This window comes from Heterocephalus glaber, unplaced genomic scaffold (genome assembly GCF_053883595.1).
Source record: "Heterocephalus glaber isolate CG9 unplaced genomic scaffold, H.glaber_assembly_v1.0 deba00000331, whole genome shotgun sequence".
Taxonomy (NCBI): Eukaryota; Metazoa; Chordata; class Mammalia; order Rodentia; family Bathyergidae; genus Heterocephalus; species Heterocephalus glaber.
Window position 1 is genome coordinate 27,062,103 of NW_028258142.1, and position 23,440 is coordinate 27,085,542.

The 23,440-nt window shown below is 34.8% G+C and overlaps 1 protein-coding gene and 1 long non-coding RNA gene across 3 annotated transcripts in view; one reads left to right on the forward strand and one right to left on the reverse strand.

Moving 5' to 3' along the window:
* Positions 1-6,790, reverse strand: part of Rab27b (RAB27B, member RAS oncogene family) — a 190,351-nt gene extending 183,561 nt beyond the window's left edge. Inside the window, exons 1-2 of one of the 2 annotated variants that reach the window (XM_004858368.3) lie at positions 6,739-6,790; positions 6,534-6,609 (exon numbers count right to left, since the gene is read on the reverse strand). The gene's annotated coding sequence lies outside the window, so the exon portion shown is untranslated. The other variant, XM_087192395.1, reaches the window with a different exon arrangement.
* Positions 6,791-6,896: 106 nt separating this feature from the next.
* Positions 6,897-23,440, forward strand: part of LOC147830071 (uncharacterized) — a 31,385-nt gene continuing 14,841 nt past the window's right edge. The window contains exon 1 of the long non-coding RNA XR_015443455.1: positions 6,897-7,009. This is a non-coding gene — a long non-coding RNA (uncharacterized LOC147830071). The remainder of the gene's footprint in view (positions 7,010-23,440) is intronic.

Genomic DNA, 23,440 nt, shown 5'->3' on the forward strand with positions numbered 1-23,440 from the left:
CATAGCCTACCTCTGTACTGTTGTGTCAATCTGATAACTAATTTTGCTATGTCTTAGCTATGTTTTAGAAAACCTGTTTTTTAAAGTAAAATATCTTTGATATGACAGTGAAAGTAGTGGAATCAACGTGGAGTTTTAGCTATTCTTTATTCTGTTGTGTACTTGTCAGTAGAGAAAACCCAATAGCAGACTGGAGATTCTATGCTAAACATATGTATTTTAAAACTGGTGAGGAAAAGGTTGAACAGGGAAACCATTCTTACTTTGTTTAGTGAGTATTTCTGTAAAAATTTCTACAGAAAATTTCTGTAAAATGAATAATGCTAATTCATAATTTGAAGGTAGAAGAGTTTGAATATTTTACAAAAACTTACAGCAATATTTCTCAAGTATTCTTATAGTTGAATTGAATCTATATGTCCTTCAATATATGGGTAAATTACCTCTGTGTATTTACTTTTAATCTTTTATACAATAAAAATTTTAAATAAATAAATAGATTCCTAACAGAGGCCATTGTGTGTGTGTGTGTGTGTGTGTGTGTGTGTGTGAATCAGTCTGCAAAGAAACTTTGCTGTGTATATGTGAAAAACAAGAACCACAGTGTAGTTAGTATGATACATACATTCAATAGTAACTGAGTAACTGGCTAGATTTCAATTTCAGGCTGTGTGAAAAGTCCTGCTGGGAAACATAAATTTTCATGCAAATCTGAGAAAAGGCAATGATATGATATTTCGGTGAGATGTATTAAAAGTTTGGTTGAATGAACCATCATTTCTTAATGTTGCTGTCATCTGTTGAATGACAGAAGCATCATAATTTAAATAGGAAGACTCTCTGTGATACTTTGGAAAATTAAGCTTCTTGATATTTGAGTTTTAATTTAAAATACCAGTAGGGTATTGAGTTACTTGAGGAAAGAGTGAGCTTAGAGTATTTATAACCTGAATTATTATTCCACTTAACATAAAAAATGGTCAATTTCCAACATGTTGGACCTTGCTTATGAAAATAGAGGCTGTTCTATGTAAAATGAAATGATTTGAAATCATTTTCCCAATAATTTTCAGGACCCTTGTGGCCTCCTACCTATGATGTCAAGAATTTTCAGTACTGGAGCCCTTTTGCATCTCTTGAGTATGCAGAAAGTTGACTTTATTTCCATAAATTACATTTAAAGGAGTTATTTAAATTTCCTATAAGCTAATGTCTTATAAACACATTGCATAGACAAAAAATTATATTTTTGAGAGCACATAAGCACCTAAAAAATGCAATGTTGTATTTTTGTGTGCAATTTCAATGCTGTAAGATGTAGCGAAAGTTATTTAGCTAACTACCTTCTGGAAACTTGAAAATTTAGTATACTTTCTTTAAAATATAGACATTCACTCAAAGATTAAACACTGCCTATGACAGAAGGAAGAAAAAACGGAAACATTTTGGACACCTACTATATTTTAAGTGTTTATATATATTATATTGCTTTATCATTTGGCATCCCTATAAGATATTCTTCTTATTTTTCACGTAAGGAAGTTCAGACTAGAGGCCAGAGAGATAAGAAGTTGTAAGTGATGGATATCGAGGTTGAGATTTTTTCCCCCTCAGCAAATGCTTTTGCTCTTTTGTGGTCCTGAACAAGGATACATTTTACTTTTTATTCACTAATTTGTTTGTGGCTGCCACTCTGGTGTGTTTTATTATCTTCTACAAGATCAAGAAGTTGGCCAAATTAAGTGCAGACCCATCAAGGACTGCCCCCTCTAACCATTCTTCTTTACTATACTAGCCTTTTGCAAATAAAAAGAAAAATTTAGTTTTCTATTTTGAATTTTGTATATTAAAGTAGCTTCAACCATATCTAGCTGATAGCATCCAAGATTAATGTTTTCCTATAAAATGACTAGACAGAAAAACACTGTTAAACAGTTGTTGCCCCTATACATAGTAGTATTGTTAAGAGCAATAGAGGCAAAACAGTTAAAAGTCATCCTATAGCATTTTCCACTAAAAAAATAAACTATAGCAGTTGATTAGGAGGATGCATGTGGTTGTGTGCAGGTATGTATTTTATGGCTGCATGATGACAAGATGACAAAATCCCAAGAGTGTTAGATGTGAGTTGCTCCAATTATCTATGAACTGCTTTCTTCATCAATGAACTTGCTGCATCAATTTGAACTTGAATTTTTCTGTGCACTATGAAGTCACATGTTTCTCTCAACTGCGTTCTCAAGTTGTGTGATGGGCAGAGCCAGCAAAGCACAGTCCTACTATGGAATGTGTGTCTAATCTGCTGGGCATATTCGCCTCAGTATAGCATTCTCTGGAGGAAGAGCCCCACAATTAACTATCAACTTCTGGGTTGGTGGTTCAGAGGAGAAACAAAATCAACCACGTCTGCATCTACCAAAACTCCCAATGGAGACTTCGTATTTTGAAGACTTGAGAACAATGTTCTATCTTTCTGCTGTCGGTGTGGGAATTATATTTTCTCCCTCAAACCTATGATGGGATCACCAAAATAATTTAAAGAAAGAGGCACAAGAGAGATACTCAAGTTCTTGTTTATTGGACCAGGCAGTCAAAGAAGTGAATTCATAAAATTTTGACACTTTGTAAGTCATAACGGAAATTTAATTTGCCCAGGCACTGTATAGTCATAGTCACGGGTAGTCAATTTATGTTCTCATTTTTCTCTCATCAAAGTCTGTAAAATTTCACTACGGTGGCTGCAAGAGTAAATTGCCTGAGACTTCAAGGTATAAAATTATAATAGGTAGGACTTGTAAATCTGCTTTCTGGTTTTTTAAAATTTTACTCAGGATTGAACCTAGGGCCTTCGCACACTGAGTGATAGCCCCAGTACTTTTGGGGGTGGCATAAGGTGGGCTTGAGCCTGTGACCCTTCAGACTTAGCCTCCCAGCTGGGATTACAGCTGTGCATCACCACATATAACACGCACTCTTTCTATTGTAACATACTACCATTCTTTACTGGAGAATTCTCTTAATTTTCAAGTTAGCACTAGTAGGATATTTTCTGGTTTGTTTAATTTGTAATAATGTATAGGATGAAATAATTTTAAAATGTATTTGGTTAATCCTATTTAGTTTTCTGCTTATTGCTAATATTCCACAAAAGAATGGACAGTGTACAAACTGGTACATATCTTGTTTATTGTTCTTATTCTCATAGCTGGGATGTAATGAAGGCTCAACAAATATCTGTTAAAGAAAGATAACTCAAATATATTACATTCTGCATCCATAAATTTTTACACTAATTCCAAAGTAAAACTACAATGACCTCATTACATTCTGAGGAATAGCAAAGCTCATTTGCACTTAAACATCTATGGAATCATGATTGATACTTATGAACAAGTTTACTTAGAGTTTTTGTTTAGCTTCCTCCTTATTAATGATTTAAAAAGAATGGAATAAGAGCATATCATGGCATCCCATATCCATATCAGATATAGTTATTTGAACCAAGAAGGCTAAGTTAAAACAAATTTTGCATAAACCTGCTTATCAACAAATGCATGACATTCATTTCATACTGTTAATTGGTCTTTTATACTCAAAGAAGATGCATATATTTAAATCTATTTTGCTATACCTGCAACCTTTTTATGAATAATACTTAATTATGGAAATGGGAAGACCTTTTAAAGAAAAATGTATTCCCAAAGCTATATGTGTAATAAATTTCTTCTTTTGCTAAACTGCAACAAAATATGTAATAAATGAATGGACTGGGCATGCCACTAATATTTTCTGATTTTCTTCCCCTTTAAACACTATATTTAACAAGGGGAAGTCATAATGGAATTTCAAAAGAAAAACTCAAGTTTTATGAAATTCCTGCTTATTGTGGCTAATGTATGTGACCAACAACTTCTTAAAATTTTATGGTTGGGTTGTAATTATCTTTCAAGACACAACATCCAGGACAATTTGTCATTTCTTTACATTTATTTCCTTATGCACTCAACAACCACTAAGTGTCTCCCCCCGGCTTACCACTGGGAGGTGGCCCTGGCTAGCTTACTGCATTTTTCTGTAGCTTCTATGAGAAGATCAATTCTATTCAAATCATATATGCTTAGAGGACAGAAATAAAAGTAAACCACAATGGCAGAACAATTTACCTGATGCTTCCAGTCTCCCTTTGCTATAGGTGGTTTCGTAGTGTAAAGCCGTCTTTCAAAGATGTCTAAGTACCTACCTATAAGAGAATTCCTGTTGGGGAAAATATTCTGTCTTTTTGGGGAAAAAATCATTGGTAACAGTGAACTTGATGGAAAAAAATTATTATTTGCTGAATTTCCTTTAAATAAAAATATGTGTTAAAATTCATCTTTTAGAAATGTCTACCTTGCCATTCTCCAGTGAACCTAGATAATATTGAAATCCCCCCAAATCTCAGACAGCAAATCTTTCCAAGGTCTCAGGGGATTATTCCTAGTCATCACAATCACCAGATAATCACTGCTTTCACACTTTCACAAATTAGTTTTAACCTTTGTATTTTACTCTTTAGCTTCAGTCAGCCCCACTTGTTTGCCAGCAATTCCAGACTTGGGGTAAGCTTTGCAACTGTTGTCTTCAGTTACTAGGTCTGTCCACTGGGCTTCATTTTAGAACTGAAATTTGGGATCAAGTTCATATTCTGAGAAGAGCGTCAAATTCTGAAGAACATCTATGTTCTTGGGGTATTTTTTCATATCATCATTGAATCCAGTGACTCTTTAGCTTTAACATACAAGGAAGCTGTCTCACAGTTATTTATGATAAAATACATGTAATGGTAAGTATAAAATTTATAAAGCATAAAACTGAAGTTTAAGGTTGTAAATCATTACATGTTGGGTAAATTTTTCAAAACTATAAAGTTTTAATTTTGAGAATTAAGTCATCTTCTCTGACTTAGAATATAGAAAAAATTTAAAAGAGAGAAGGGGGAAACTTTATTCATACAAAAATTACAAACTTATATAGTATACAGTTATACCAACACCAAAAATAAGTTTCAAATTATTTTTGCTTTAGAAAATGATGAAAGTTAATTACTATATCCAATTTGATTTCTTCAACTTTCTCCAGAATCTAGGCATTATCATCAGAAGAGATTTTCCCTGACTAAAGAATTTTATATACCAATATTAACATGTTGGGTTTTTTTAATATATTGCCATTTGCATCTTAAAGATCCAGGAAGTTAATGATTACAACCATTTGTAATTTTAGACCAATTTAAAACAGTATAGGTAGCATATTATATAGTAAATGTTAGAGCAGAATATTCAAAACATAAAAAGTATAGAACAATAAAATGAAAATGTCCTTTTCTCCCTCACTCCCCCACAACCTGTCCCTCTTTCTCCAATCACATAAATAATTTTAGGAGAACTATAGCTATATTTTCAAAAGTTTGATTCTTAAATATTTTGAAATCTCATTTAAAATATTTCAATATATCAAATACAGGCTACTTAAATATATAAATTTTTGAACTATTAAACGTACTGTAAAAGTTCTTTAATAAATGCTTTCATTCAAGTCATGTTCCAATATTGATAATATCTTGGATTGTGTCTTATTTATTTTCCTTCCTGATATATTTTATGGCACTGTTTATCTTAAAATTTCCCATGAATTAACCATTAATAGGACATAACATTTTATTCCTCTATGAATATACTTACCTATTACACTTAGGATGAGATACATAAATATAATTAATGAGGTAATAATCACATCGAACAATTTGACAGGGCCGTAAAGTTTTCAAAAAGCTTTCAATACCTAAAATTGCCTCCAAGGCCCTGACAAATCCCTCTGCAATTGATTTGTAAAACATTTTTTTAAATTTCCACTTTTCTTCATAAAATCATACTCATTTAGGTTTTCTAACACCAACTATTCCCTTATCCATAACCACAGGCGCAAGTATTGTCAAACACAGAATGGAATCTTAGATTGCTGGTTTTAAATATGTGCAGTTGGTCTGCAGTCTGCTAATGGTAGTATTCAGTAAGGTGGGGTCAAGAGAAAGCAAAAGAGCTTTCTCTCCAGTGGCTTTACTCTGGGAGGCACAGAATGGCTTAACAGCTTTCTGACAGGGCACATTTATGAGAAGAGTATTTGAACTGCAGAAATAAAGAAAGCATTAAAAGACTCCTACATTGTAGCACAGCAATGATTAGAAAGGACTGTTTTTGAGCTTTGCAAACAGAAAGCAGAAACCAAGCAAGCTGTCTGCAGCCCTGAGCAAAATTTTTCCCACCCAAACTCTGCAAACCCAGCTGCTCCTGCAAACCCACAGGCTAGGAGAGGGAATGCAGCCACTCCAAAGTGGAGTTCCAGGCCCATAATTAGCAGTTTCTGTCACCTTCTAGTTGTTCCTCCTTCATGAATGAAATAGGCAGATGGCACCTCACAGTGGCTCTTGCAGAGAGGTAGAAGGTCAAGGGACACACTTGACCCAACCGGCGCAATAGAGATTATGACCCAAGTACCTGCACCTCCAAATGCCGGATTGCAGCCTCTGGAAGCATCTAGCCCATTGCTTTATGGCACTGTTGCTTCGATCAGCTGTGGAAATTAACATAAAATAACAGAGTAACCCAGTGAGTGCTGGACAGTATTGTAGGGCCTCCAATAAATGAAACCCTAGTGGCACATTGACCCCACAAAACCTGAGTGATAAAAGCAAGTAAATACCTTCTAATCCACCAGCGGGGGAGTGGCGGGGCCGCTGTCTGCCGCTCTCTTGTGTAACAGCACCAACGGCTCAGTCCCTCTGCCTGGCGCTGAAGCGTGGCTGCTGCGGCGTCTGGGCGGTCCTAGTGCCTGCTCCAGGTTAGCACAGGCTGCCCCTCCAGGAGTCGCCCGCTTCCTTCCCTGCTTCTTCTCCTGGAGGTTGTCACCGAAGGTTTTCGGAGATGAGAACCGGTTAAGCCTCAGGGCAGTGGAGTTTGTTTAGGGGGAAATGGTGAGTAGATAGTTTGCTAATGTCATCTAGTCTGCTGCTGAAAGAAAAGAGGGTAACCGATGATCACATCTGGTAAAGGGCTCCAGTGTTAAAGGCAGTTAGAAAGAAAACGAATTTACACATATACTACCTTTAATGAAATCCATTTATTTTGTTTTATTTTTCCCATATTTAATATGTTAAGGGGAAAAATAAAAGCAGGTGATTTTTTAATAGTCTAATATACTTTTTCTTACCATTTGCAAATATTGCTTGTTAAGGGCCTAACAAGTTTTTGTGCACCCATATAAAATGAAATAAAACTACATGCAAAAACTACATGGAGGTGGCTGGAATCTTACTCATCAAAAGAGGCAAAATGTACAAGTGTTACTTCATAGAAATACCATTCTGACCTTTCCTCTCTCTGTTCATCTCCCTCACTTTTTTCTTTATAGTACCTTTTCCCACATGACATTTATATATTTATATTTAGTTGTTGTCCAGCTCCCCACTGCACTATAATATCTATGGAAGAACCTGTTCTATTTACTTGGGTAGAGTAACTCTTGGAAGATTATCTAGCAGTACAGTTTCAGTAAATATTTGTGAAAGAAATGAACTGAAATGAGCTGAGAAATTAGCATATAAAATACAGGCACAGAAGTCAGTCTCTTAGCAGATTAAATTTAATTCAGTGTCCCTCTCTGAGTAAATACTTTCCTTAAGGACATGCTTGCTTTTAAGGAGCTTATAATTTAAATATGGCAAAAATATTACTAAATGGGTGTAATAAAATATGTTTATGTAAAATATTTGCCCATAAAAATGGAGGATATAAGTTAGGATTGCTGAATTTGCGAGGGGCTCCTCTTTGTTGAAGTTATGGGTATGGAATTGAGCTGAAGGATTACATCTGAAAATTCAATACTGATTTCTTTTTTTCCCACAGTACAGTTAGGGTGACAGTGGGCAGATTGACATATAAGGGACCAAAACATGAAAAGTTAACTCAGGGAGTTTTGTTAGCACACTATATGCAAGTAGTGAGATATGTGAAAAGAGGGGAAGTGGGAGCTATAGGACTTAGATGCAACTGGCCATTGGCAGGTAGCCAGTAGGAGAGTGTCCACGTTCACCAAGACATGGTTGTCTTCTGGAGCACCTAGTACATCAATGAAATACCAAGATACCAGTCAGTAACAAGTTACCAGTCAGAAACAAGTTATATCAGGGATGCTGAGGCTCAAGGATACATGAGAAAAAAAAAATCAAGACTAAGCATGGAAAACTCGAGACATTGTTGACTCACAGGAAAAGTAGAGACCCAAGAGATATAAGATCAGACAACCCAACAATGAAGGGGGCTGATGTTTTTCATGATCTAAGGATCTAGAAATTGATCCGCTGTTTGATATCAAGCTACATGCAGCTGGTCAAGCAGCTACAACTGTTTTGAGGGTAAATACTGCAAGGACAGGGAGCTACCCTGGTCACTAGAGAGGCAGGTTTGCCTCCATGAAAGATTGGTTGAGCGCAGAGAGCTGGGCTTTGCTTACCTATTGCATGTCTTTCTACTTCTTCCCAATTCAGCTTTTTTTTGGAAATGAAATTCTGGGTTTTTTTCAAAAGTTGATCAGCTCGCAAGGGTGCTAAGCACATTCCCAAGAGATGTTTGTAAGTACAAAACAATGGATAGACTGGACGGTAGCCAGGGAAGTGTCTGCCCTGGGTCTTCCATCGAGCACCTCTCTGTGGCCATTGATCTTTATGAATGCTGGAGAGTCTAACTGGGAATGATACAGTATGTGCAGGCTTTTTGGCCTCAGAAATTTGTTATTGTGCATGTTATCTGTGCAGTGAGGCTGAGCAGAAAAAGGAAAAGTAGGGCTACTATGACAGATCTCTGGGGAGAACTCCTTCTGACTTACAGACTGTGATCAAAAGGATCTCAGAGCTCTCCTAAGTGGGATTAGTGCTCTTAGTAAAAGAAGACTCAGAGAGCTCTGTTACCTTCTTTTTATCATCAAAGGACAGGGAAGATGTCCAGTTTGCAAACCAGAGAAGGGTCCTCCCCTCACCAGAACCGAAAGACGCTGGCACCCTGATCTCAGACTTTCAGGTCGGAATGTGAAAAGATGTTTTTATTGTTCCTAAGCCATCCAGTCTAAGGCACTTTGTTATAGAAGCTTGAACTCAGATAAACACTTCACAAATTTATAATGAATTTGGGCCCAGGAAAAGTTGACTGTGTAGGTGCCATTCCCCCTGTGTAGGTCCTGTTCTCTTGTAGGCACTTCTCCCCTGACTTGAGCAGACTTCTCTTTCAAGGAAATTCTGTATTACACTGTCTTCAGGTCCTGTACATTTTCCTAACTGACTCACCCCATCCTTTCTGCAGAGCACACTGATGTCCACACATGCTGAAGGTTAGAATCTAACCTCCTGCATGTCCATATTTTTCTAACCTCATTAGTTTACTTACATGTAAACCAAGATTCCTCAGTATAAATGCTCCAAACTTGTGTCAGATGTACACTCACTGTGGTTATATAATATAATGTTGTTTACACTGGTAAATGTGAGCTCAAGAGAGTATTTCTATGAAAAGTAGATACAATGCATCATACAAACTACATATAAGTAAGGCACTATAAGAAATTATGGCCAAATCAGGCATGAACAAAAAAAAATTCTAAACAATTAAAGGTAAATTTTATTAAAAATATAGGATTCTGTATTCAAATGACTCTGCAAGAATTTTGGTATTCTGGCTCTACTTAAAAAAAGTAAAACTAGATATCACACACCATTGATACATATCCATACTCAAAGGAAGGATTCATTCTCACTTTTAAAGATAGTCAAATAACATTTAAATATTTTTAATTCCAGCAATGTACTTAGGAAATACTTTAACATTAAAAATATAAGAAATATCTAGGAAATGTTATGATTTCTATATTATATAAAATTTTATTAAGTGGGATAACTAAATATGATAAAAATATATTATATACATGTATGAAAATACCACACTGAACTCAATATTTTGTAAGATTAATAGACACTAATAAAAATGTATTAAAAAATAAATGACCAACCTTGCATTCTGATCACATACCACCTCCCCTAAAACATGATCTGTGCTTTCTTTGGCTACCACCTTTGTAGCTTTTTTGCTCTGAATCAAATTAAACATTTCTAAGGTCATAGGATACAACCCTCCCAAGGCCTCTGCTGCACTATATATTACAGAAATTAAACAGTGGTAGAGAGGCCTTAATAAGGCAAGCAGAAGACAATAAATATGCACAGACAGGACAACTCCACATGTGAACTGCTCATCAGACTGAGAGGGGTTACACCCAGGGTGTCTATATTCTTAAAGGATGGAAGCCCACTCTACAGAGGGAATGGAAGCTTGATAATATCTCTGTTCTTTAAAACTATAGTCAAAAACAAGAAATAATCAAAGATAATCTGATTAGCTGTCATTAGCGCATTTTTCCCTATTCAACATGATAGCAAAACTCCAAAATTTATTACATTATCAGATTCAGGGTCAAGAATATATCAAGAATGAAAGATGAGGGAGAAAGAGTTATATTTATTACCAATAATTTGATAATTAGTCAAACCACTTTCTGAAACATGTCCTCACCCTTCTTTGACCAATATTGCTTGTAGCCTTCATAGTTTTCACAATTACACTGTTATTGCTAAAAAGTTGTGTAGTTAATACGTGTTATGGTTTGGGTCTGGATGTCCCCCCCAAAGCCTCATTCAGTCAGAGGTAGCTGAATCTGGAATGTATGATGCTGGGGTTAAGGGTGTGTGATTACTAAACCACTACACGTGAGTGAGTGAGTGAGTGGTTTAGCACCAATCTAATCCCAGTAGTCTGGATGGGATAAAAGAGGCAGAAAGACTCAGTGAGAGTCTCTTGTTACCTTTGCTACCTTGTGCATGCCATGTTGTTTCTCCTCTGTGATAATTGTCTCCCATCCACCTTGCCTTGGAGCCAGCCAATTATGGACTGAAACCTCTATGAGCTGTAAACCAAATAAACCTCTTTCCCTCTAACTTTGGGTGTCTGGTATTTGTCTCAGAAACAAGAGAAAAGTAACTAACTAAATAAGAATTTAGTACCAGAGAAGTGGGGTCATTGCTATGACATTACCTGGCCATGTAGCTCAAGAGCCTTTGGAACTGGCTTGTGTGAATGGGAAGAATTAAGAAAGATTCAAAAATGTTGGCTGAAGACATAGAGCTGCAATGCCTTAGGCTGTTCTCTATGAGAGATTCTGGTCAGAGCTCAGAAGAAAAGCCACCTGGGTTGGAATCCCACTTCTGGTACCAAATTTCTGTGCTAGTTACTTTTCTCTTGAAAGAGAGAAAACTTTTGAAAAGATTCTAGTTCACATTTCTACTGTGTAGTGGACATGGCACTCACAAAGTCAGGATAGCTAAAGAGCAGATGATTGTTAAAAGAATTCTCAGTGTTTACTTTGAGCTGCTGACTGTTTAAAATGGAGAAGCACTTTTAATTCATCTGCATTCAATCATCATCCCAGTTCTCTTGACACTAGAAATGTACTCTTGTGGTTTAAAGAGTTAATTCCTAGATGTTTTGGACATTAAGAGTGCCTTCATTGTGCACAGTGTATCTAGCAGGATGTGCCATCATTCCTGGTACCATTAAAATGTGATCATAAGGAACGACTTCATGGGAACACAAATTCATTTAGTGAAACTTACTTATGAAGTCCTTATTATATTTCAAGCATTGAATTAGATACAGGGGATACATGATGAACACAGTTATGGATGGTCTATTTTCATGGCATTCATAGTCTGCTGGGAAAGACAAATGTTAATCAAATATCACAGTGAAATTTCATTTACAAACTGAAATAAAGGTTTGGAAATGAAGGAAAGTGAATCTTGAAAGCGCTTAACAATAGAATCAAATCTATATTGATATGACAAAGAAGGCTTTCCTTAGGAAGTGACATTTGAGCTGATATTTAAAAGGTGAGAAGGAAGTCTGGGGATTTAGCTCAGTGGTTCCACCATCTGCCTTGCAAGTGCAAGGTCCCAAATTCTATCACTGGTAGCAAAAAAAAAAAAAAAATCGAGAAGGAGTTAACTAGACAAAACGGAGGAAGGGCAAAGAATGAGCTAAGACAGTAAATTTCAAATTCTTTTGTAGTCACAAATATATATTAGAAATTACAATACCCATACAAACATATACATATATAAATTTAAAACAAAATTTTCAAATAATGATTCTAATTCTTATTTCCAAAAAACCCACGCTAATTTTTTGGGTTTCTATTTAATTTTATTTAAACATTTTTATTACATTCTTTTCTTGAAGTTTAGCTTTAAAAAGTGATACTCAACTTTTGTTTCCAGTATCATAAGCAAAAGCTCTTAAGGTGCACAGGCACTCTTGCATAGTAGTGGTCGTAGAACAAAGTAGTCTCCATATCTATCTCATGGATATTGTATTTGTTGAATATGAAACAATGAAAGCAAAGCAGATGATATAAGCTGAAACTGGAGTACTGAAGAGTGGTCCTTAGGTCAGCACCACAGGATGGGCAGCCAGGAAGGGCAGAGTCACCCCAGATGGTTGTTCACAGCATTTCTGCTATCTGCATACTTATGTTTGGGGCATTTGCAAAGTGTATTAATGTGTTCTGGGACTTCATATTAATTGGACATGCTTCTCTTTTTGAACAGGAATAAATTCTCTCTAAAAAAAGTTTTCTGATGTCTAACTTAGAAATTTATCACTCCCATTGATTTAGATAGAAGAATAATAGATAAATATCATGAAATACACAAAATATAAGCCACCATGACAGAATTAGTCAGCCATATTTAAATGATCACGAACTATCATTTGAGACAGTCAGGTGAAAAATATAGAAGACTAAATATTTCATGCTTAAAGAAATAAAAAATACATTAATTACCTGGTCAACAAAGAAAAATAATTAGGGAATAAATATGTAATTTGAGGAAAATAGTGGTTTTAAAAATAAAAGTATAATTTTAAAATGTATGCCTATTGATTTAATAGTATTTTAGACTTAATTGAAGAGAAAATTAATGAACTGATATATATATTATCTAGAATGCAATATAGAAATGTAAAGAAGAACAAATAAGAAGAGACATTGAAATATGGAGGATAGAATGAGAAATTCTAAAGTACATCTAGTAAAAGTACCAAAATGAAAGATTAGAGAATAGAGGAAATACAACATTTAAAGTGATAATGGGACCTGCAGTTTCAAAGATTAAAAGATATGACAAAAGAATCTGTAGATCTAGAAAACATAAGATACACTAAGCAAGAAAAAGACAATAGCAATAAAAACCCTTCGCTGGAAACGTCATAGTGAAATTATTAAACTTTAAAGAATCTTAATGGTAGGGGAAATGGACAAATCACCTATGAAGAAATTAAAATTACATTGAGTGTAAATTCCTTCATAGCATCTCAGCAAGCCAAATGATAGTAGGGTCAATTTAGAATTAGATGTCTGATACAGCCATATTTTAAGAATGAAAGTGAAATAAAGACCTCCATATATTTAAAAACTGTGGGTGTTTACCATAGAAAGAGCATATAAGAGATTTTCTACATGATCATAAATAGAAACATAAGTCAAGGAGAACATCAGAGATATAATAAAGAATGATAAGCATATTAATTGTAATCATGCTGTCAGTCTAGGGGGGAAAGGCAGCCTTAAAGTTTAATTTGTGTAGCTAAAAACAGAGAGAAAAAGAATGAAATAGAATGTGAGTAGGAAAAAGAATATCAAAATGTTCTACAGATATTTTATTATTTAGAAGGATGACATATAGTTTAAGCTTATTCAGATTTTAAAGAAAATATGCATGATAAAAATTTTATAATAACAATGAAAATATAAAATACAGACTATATATTCCAATCAAATGGAGAGGAGTAAATGAAATTAGATAAACATATTTATCCAATAAAGCCATATAATTAGAAAGCAAGAAAAGCATGGAAGACACAAGTAAATACATATTAGTATCCACAGTAGTAAACATTTGTAATTCATCATTTTAAAGACAGAGTTTATCAGATTATATTTTAAGAAGAAAGAGCTAACTCTATATTGCCTGTAAGAGACACGCTTCATGCATAAGAATACAGAAACACTGAATGAACAAAATCTGGGGAAAAAATAGATTAGCCAAGTATTAACCAAACCAAAGCTGGCAAAGCTGTATTGCTGTCACTCAAAAAAGGCTCTAAGAGAAAAATATTATAGAAATAAAGATTGTATGCTGATAAATGGCTTAGTTCATCATTATACCTCAAGAAGATAGATATTATCTCAAGATTAATCCGTAAAGATTTTAAAATTATATTTAATGAAAAAATGGTCTGAAAATTTATAGATCAAAAATAGCTAGGAATATAAATAATTTTCACTTACTGATATATTAATAAGATTTGAAAGATTGAAAAGACTAAAATAAAAATGATCTCAATCTAGTGGCAATAGAAAAAGTAAAGATTATATCTCAAATATATCAAATATATTTTTTAAATTTTGATTACATATTAGATTATAAAACAAACCATGAAACTTACATAAAAGACAGAAGATAATAAAACACTTTATAAAACAGTGTCCATTTCTTAAAAATTTAAGTATTTATCTATTATATAGCCCAGCATTCCACTCCTAGATATTTGTCTTAAAAAAGATAAAAATATACAGATTTATGTGTGTATTTTTATAGCAACTTTAGTGCTAATAGTTGCAAATGGAAAAGAACCCAAATATCTATTAAGAGATGAATGGGTAAACATACCATGTTATACCCACACAGTGAAATACTACTGACAAATAAAAAGGAATTAACTATTGATAAATTCAAACATATGGATGAATTTTTAAATAATTATTTTGAATTTTAAAATCCAGATATAAAATAATACATATCAAACTTCTAGTGGATCCACCAAAAGACTCCTAGATTTAATAACCAAATTTAGCAATGTAGCAGAACACAAAATCAATGCCCCAAATCTCTAGTGCTCCTGTATGCCAATAATGAACTCACTGAGAGAGAAATTAGGAAACAATACCACTCACAATAACATCAAGAAAAATTAAATACTTAAGAATTAACCTAACCAAAGAAGTGAAAGACTTCTACTACAGTAGTTTAAAAAAGGCAATTTAACAGGCCGGGGATTCAGCTCAGTGGTTTCGCTGCCTGCTGTGCAAGCTCAAGGACCCGAGTTTGATCCCTGGTTCCAAAAATAAATTAAAAATAAAAAAAAGAAAGGCAATTGAAGAGTGCATCAAGGAAAGGAAAGATACTCCCTGTTCTTGGTAGGCAGAACCAATATAATCAAAACGGTCATACTTCTCTGATTCTTTTCTCTCTTTTTGTACATTTTTATCATCTATAATGTTTACATTTCTTGTGTGGTGGTAGTACATGTACATAACACATATTAATTCCTTTTTTCATTTCCTTGCCCTCCTCCCTCCCTCCATCTCTTGGTCACTTTCTCCTTTTTGAAAGATCCACTGATTTATAGATTTAATGCAATCTTAGATTTAATGCAATCATAATCAAAATACCAATAACATTCCTCACAGATCTAGAGAAAACAATCCTAAAATTCATATAGAACCAGAAGAGAGGCAGAATAGCAAATGCAGTCCTGGAAAGTAAGAGGCATCACAATCTTAGATTTGAAGTTACATTACAAAGTTCCAGTGATTAAAAACAGCATGGTACTGGCGTAAAACCAGACGTGGATCAGTGAAACAGAATAGAGGACGCAGAAATAACACCAAATACATTCAACTACTTGAACTCTGACAAAGAGGTCAAAAGGTGCACTGAAGCAAAGATAGCCTCTTTAATAAATAGTGTTGGGAAAATTAGCTATCCACGTCCATAAGATTGAATCTAGACTCATATAACTCACCAGGTACTAAACTAAAATTAAAAAAGATCAAAAAATCTAAATATTAAAACAATCTGCTGAAAGATGAAATAAGTTAAATTCTTGAAGACATAGCCATAAGCAATGATTCTCCAATCAGAATACCAATGGTACAAAAAATAGTACCAAGAATTAACAAATGGTATCATATTAAATTAAAAAGCTTCTGCACACACAAAAAAGCTTCTGGACAGACAAGGAAAAAAACAATTAGATAACCCAAATAAAATACCCAATCAAAAATAAGCAACTTAAATAAGTAGACACTTCTCAGAAGTACAAATGACTAATAAATACATGAAAAAATGTTCAACATCTCTAGCCATTAGAAAATGCAAATTAAAACACTGAGATTCCATCATACTCCAGGAAGAATGGCTGTATCAGGAAATCAAATAACAACAAATGCTGACAAGGCTGTGAGAAAAAAGGAACCTTCCTACATTGTTGGTGGCAATGTAAACTAGCACAACCACTAAGGAAATCAGTATAGAGATTGCTCAAAACACTAAAAATAGAAATTCCATTTGACCCAGTTATTCCCCTTCTAGGTAATAGTTATCATACTACAGTGACACGTGCATACCCATGTTTATAGCAGCACAATTCATAACAGCTAAATCTTGGTAATAGCCTAAACACCCATCAACAAATGAATGGATAAAGCAAATGTGGTATTTACACACAATGGAGTTCTACTTTGCCATAAAGAAGGATAAATTCGAGTCATTTGTTGAAAAATGGATGCAGCTTGAGACCATAATGTTAAATGAAATAAAACAAACACACAAGTTTAAATATCATATGATTTCTCTTATATCAAAAACCCAAAGTAGAAATAAAGAGGAAAAATAAAAGATTAATCATAAGAAGCTGGGAGATCTTCAAGTGAGAAGGGGATCGAGAGATGGAGGGATGGAGCAGAGAAAGGAGAAAAGGCAGATGAAAAAGAATTAAGATGTGTTATATACATGTACCACCTCCCACAACAGATGTGACCATTATGTGATGCAAATGTGTACTAATCAAAAATTAAAATTGAAGGAAAACTCCTAGTGAATGCAAATTAATCCATAACTGCAGAAATCAGATCTGTGCTTGCATGGGAAAAGGGTTGAATAAAGAATGAGTGACAAAGAGACATAAGGGTAGGGGATACAGAAAGAAATGAAGTGTGTTGTGCACCTGTGCCCACTTTCTATGATGAAAGTATTGACTGTGTATTACAAACAAACTAATAAAAATTAAAATTAAACAAAACAGAAATAGAAAACCACTGAAACCAAATGAAAGGGAGATGAAGTATGTCATGCACAGATACCTATGAAATGCTCACAGTCAATATCTTACTTTGCTGGGAAGAGAGTCTTTGTAAAGTTGACCTTGTTTCTCTTGGTAAGTGCTGATTAGTCACGCAACAACTGAAGACTTCCCAAAAGGCACAGCTCCCAGAGAGCATCTCAAGGTTATGCACCATCAATTCCGAATTAAAGTGTCAATAAAATTTTCTAATTCTTTTTGAAGACTTGCTAGATTTTTAGTTTGGAACAGTGATTGAATGGGTCACCTCAATTTGTAAACTCATCTCATTAATGTCAGTACAAAATTTCATATACAAATAACATTTTCTGAGATTACAAGAAGAAGTAATACGCAGTTATTGTACAAAATCTGAAAATATGGGTAGATAGTAAGGGAAACCTAAAATTTATTGTAATGCTAATATTCAGTGATATACTCTATTTAAGGATTAGTATATAAACACACATATACATATATCACCTTTTATTCCATGAAATAGAGGTATTGGACATACCACTTTAAAATGCCTGTTATTTCTCACATAGTTAATTGTAATTACTATTATTGCATTGTCCTAATTCAAACAAGAAGGCAAACTATGGGCTTTATGCCAAATGTAGCCTGCTACCAGTTTTGTAAATAAACTTTTATTGAAACAAAGATTTGCTCATTGATTACTAGTGTTATAATAGCAGAATTGAGTAGTTGTGAGAGTGTGGCTAAAGTTCTTTGGCCCCTTGACAAAATAAATGCCAACAATTGCTAAAAGACATATATTTAATGGTTATATAATATCGGGTTTTATGAATTTATGAATTTATGAAATTTTATGAATTTATGAATTTATAAATGTATTATAAATTAGCTAATTCATGATTATTACAAGTTTTGACTACTTCTGATGTTTTCCCACTAATGACCATCCTGGTTCATAAATCTATCCAACAACTCAAATACAAATATATATATATGTATTATATATATATATACTATATATATATAATTTTTCTTCCAGAAGATTGTACCAGTTTATATAACTACCCCTTCTCACCACTAAACTGCTGGCAACAACACCTACAAGCCCTGCATTCTCCACCCCTAATGTTGATTATTTCCTGTTGGTGGTTATTAATGCTCCTAGTCTCATTATTGATTTGTTGTTGGCCTCTCTTCCTTGACCTTTCTCATAGCTTTGACATAACTGATCCTGTCTTCTCATTTCTTTCTTGCTTGGATTCTAAAATGCTTAAGTATTCTGATTTTTCTCATCTCTATCTCTTTACTCTTTCTCTTCTTGGCTGTTCTTCTTCCTTCCAAGGAAATGGAAATCTTACTGGTGGAAATTTTCCAAGAACAGGCCCAACTCTTGCCTTCATCCTCTTCATAGTACTCTGCCCTCTGTTTCTACATTCACTCTGGCATATTTTACCTCTAAACTCGACTATTGAATTAGCCTCATTAGCAGTCTACTCATGGGTACATCTTCCTTAATGTTTTTCTTTATATACTCCTGCCAGATTGTCTCCTTTTGAAAAAGTTCTAATCACATTAATTTAATTTTCTGGTCCTAAATCTTTGATTAATTTACATTTATTATAGAAAAAATTTAATAGGTATTTAATACTCTTAATATTGGCCCCAACTTGCCTTTCTGACCTTACTTTTCTTTCCTACTCTGCCTGCCAAATTCTGAGCTTTAACCAAACTGAGATACAGTATCCCCTGTTCTCTAGTCTTGGGTTTTTTTTTAACCCTACACATTTTCTTGTCATTAAGACACAATACCCAACTTAAAGGAGGAGAAGTTTACTTTGGCTCATGTTTTCAGTTCACAGTTGGCTGATTCCACAATAGGAAGGCCATAGTGGAAGTGTCTGCTTTTTCAGGACACAGTGGCCAGAAGGAAGAGAGAGAAGGAAGGATCTGGGGAAAGAGATATTCCCTTCTGAATCATGCTACCAGCGGCACACCTTTTCCTACCAGACCCCACTTCCTTGCATCACATTTAGCTATAGTGCCCCTACTATCTAATCATCTTCCAAAAGTCCTGCCTCTAAGCACATGGGGGTTTTAGAGATGATTCTTTTTTTTTTAATTAAGTTTATTGGTACATTTTAGGTATACAATACAGTTACATTTGTCATTGGGAACTTGTACCTTTACATGATGTATCTTGGTTCCTATTTTTTCCCCATTCCCCTGCCCTCTCTTCAACTCCTCCACCACTTCTTATTCACAAAAACTTTGTTTTCAATTTTTCATTTTCTCATATTTTTTCCTTTCCCTTCTGACTTTTCGCTTACCCTTCCCACTTCCCCTACCCCTTTGGACCTTTTCTTCCTATTTCACATTATCAATTAAACATTTTGCTCCTTGTTTACACTTTCAGTTTCTCACACCAGAGAAACTATTTGGTATTTACATGTGTGACCTATTTATTTCACTTAAGAGTATCACCTTAATGTGCATCTATTTAGCTATAAATATCTCTAATTTCTTTTTTATGGCTGAGTAGTACTCCATTTTATTTTTTAAAAACCACATCTTCTTTACCTAGTTGATGGGCAATTGGGCTGTTTCCAAGCTTTAACTATTACAAACTGTGCGGCTATGAACATGGGTGCACTATATCGCTGTGGTGTGATTCTTTTAATTCTTTTGGAAAGATAGTCAGCAGAGGAATAGCTGGGTCAAATTGGACCTCTAATCCTAGTTTTTGAGGTATCTCCATATTGATTTCCTCAATGGTTGCACCACTCTGCACTCCTACCAACAGTGGAGCAGGGTTCCTTTTTCCCCACAGCCCCGTCAGCATTTGTTATTGGTTGATTTCTTGATAGCAGCCATTCTTTCTGGGGTGAGGTGAAATGTCAGCATTGTTTTCATCTGCATCTCTCAGATGACCAGTGATGCTGAACATTTGATCTAAACCTATAACTCCCTGCAAATTTTTGATGAGTTCCATATGCATGCATAATGTCTTTTTATCACTGGTCTTAATGTTTCTTGTCCAGGCTATCAAATTATGCCTATAATTCAAAGTAAGTACATGTAAGTACAAAGTAAGTTCATGTACAAAATTGTTGCTTTATTCCATCACCCAGAAAATCAGCCTCCCTTCTATGAATTCTTCATAGTGCTTATATTTGTACCCTGTACCTCATATTATATTATATTGTCCACACAGTGATTGCTTAAAGTATTTTATTTTGCTATTTATTTTTCCACATTACAGCATACATTACACTTTATTTTTTTAGTCCTCATTGTGTTGTGCCTTCCTAAAAGACAGAGATATTATTGAATAAAAGACTAAATGAATGAACTTATCATTATGCCAATAGAGAATAGAGATTTAAGGTAGTTCAATTACCTATGAAATAAACCAGGGAATTTCAGATTCAGGTCTTCAATTCAAGGCTATTATAAACTTATCATATGAATGCTATCACTATTTACTCATCTAAAAAAAGATATGTTTTAGGTACAATATACATACCTCCTAAAACATCAAGGTTCAATAATAATACATCAAGCCAACCTGGGATGAATTGGTTTCTTTTTAATTATACGTACTTCAGTGAGGTGCTTCCTGCTGACCCATTCTATTGAATAGGTGCTATGTGATGTGGTCTTTATCAACCGGATGCCACTGGCCCAGTTGAAAAGCAGTGTGGACTGCTCACCTTGCTGTGGTTCACTACATTAAACACAAACTAGAAAGTGAGCTTTGACTTGTCATCCCTTTAGAATATTAAGGATTTAGGGGTGGGGATTTAACTAAGTGGCACTGGACCTACCTTCCAAGTGGAATGTGCTGAATTCAGGAACAAGACAAGGATGTCCACTATCACCACTCTTGTTCAATATAGTTCTGGAAATATTAAACACAGCAACTAGACAAGAGAAAGGAATAAAAGGAATAAAGATAGCAAACAAAGAAGTCAAATTGTCATTATTTGCAGATGACATGATATTCTATATAGAAGACCCCAAGAACTCCACCAAAAGTCTTCTTGACTGAATAACCAAATTCAGTAAAGTAGCTGGCTACAAGGTCAACACGCAAACATCAATAGCTTTCCTCTACAGGAACAACACACTCACTGAGACAGAAATAGGGCAAAAATTCCTTTCACAATAGCATCCAAAAAACTGAAATACCTAGGAATCAACCTAACAAAAGAAACCAAAGACCTCTTCTCTGAAAACTACAGCACTCTGAAAAGCGAGATTGAAGATGATATCAGAAAATGGAAAGACATCTCCTATTCCTGGGTAGGAAGGATCAACATAGTGAAAATGCCTATACTTCCAAAACTGCTATATAGATTTAATGCAATCCCAATTGAAATCCCAATAGCATACTTCACTGACTGTTGAGAAAACAATCCAAAAATTCATTTGGAACAAGAAGAGACCCAGAATAGCAAAAGCAATTCTAGGTAACAGAGACATGGCAGGGGGTATCACAATCCCCAACTTGAAACTATACTACAAAGCTGCTGTGATAAAAACAGCATGGTACTGGCAAAGAAACAGATCTGAGGACCAGTGGAACAGGTTAGAAGATGCAGAAATAACTTCAGACTCACTCAGCCACCTCATCTTCGACAAAGGAGCCAAACACCCTCACTGGAGGAAAGATGGCCTCTTTAATAAATGGTGCAGGAAAAATTGGGTTTCAACTTGCCAAAGATTAAAACTAGACCTATATCTCTCACCATGCACTAAACTAAATCAAAATAGATTCAAGATCTAAATAGTAAAACAGAAACACTAACCTGGCTGGAAGAGAGGTTGGGTAGAACTCTTGAAGACATTGACCTAGGAAAAGATTTCATGAATAAAACCTCAGTTGCACATGAGTTAGCACAAAGAATCAAGAAGTGGGATCTCTCCTTATTAAAAAGTTTCTGGAGCCGGGGATTTAGCTCAGAGTTTCCACTGCCTGCCTCACAATTGGAAATTCCCGAGTTTGATCCCTGGTAGCAAAAAAAGAAAGCTTCTCCACAGCAAGAGAAACCATCAATAGTGTGAAGAGACAACCCACAATGTGGGAAAAAATTGTTACCAGCTGTCTCTCAGACAAAGATCTACTATCTAGAATATATAAAGAACTTAAAAAATCATACCTCCCACATTTTAGACCCAATCCAAAAATGGGCATTTGAAATGAACAGACATTTCTCAGACAAGGAAGTAGAAAGAGCAAATAAACATGAAAAAATGTTCAATATCACTGGTCATTCGAGAGATGCAAATGAAAACAATGCTGAGATTCCACTCCACTCCAGAAAGAATGGCTGCTATCATGAAATCAACCAATAACAAATGCTGTCGGGGCTGTGGGGAAAGAGGAGCCCTTCCTCACTGTTGGTGGGAGCGCAGACTGGTGCAACCACTGTGGAAATCAGTATGGAGGTACCTCAAAGAATCAGGATTAGAGGTCCCATTTGACCATTTGACCAAGGTATTCCTCTGCTGGGTACCATTCTGAAAGAATTAAAAGAATCATACCATAGTGATATATGCTCACCCATGTTTATAGCGGCACGATTTCTAACAGCTAAAACTTGGAAACAGCCCAGTTGCCCATTAACTGGAGACTGAATAAAGAAAATGTGGTTTTTTAAAAATAAAATTGAGTACTACTCAGCCACAAAGAATAAGTAATTAGAGACATTTATAGCGAAATGGATGAACATTGAGGCCATACTCTTAAGTGAAATAAATAGGTCACACATGTGTAAATAATGAATAGTTTCTCTAGTATGAGAAACTGAAAGTGTAAATAAGGATCAAAAGGTATAATAGATAATGTGAAATAAGAAGAAAAGGTCCAAAGGGGAAGGAGAAGTGGGAGGGGTTGGGGAAAGGAAAGGAGAGAAAAGAAAATATATGAGAAAAGGAAAAAATGGAAACAAATTCTTTGTAAACAGGGAGGGGTGGAGGGATTGAAGGGAGGGCAGGGGAATGGGGAAAAAATAAGAACCAAGATATATCATGTAAAGGTACAAATTTCCAATGATGAATGTCATTATATTGTATACCTAAAATGTACCCCCCAAATTAATAAAAAAGTAAAATAAAGATTTGTTTACTCACAATGTTCCGCA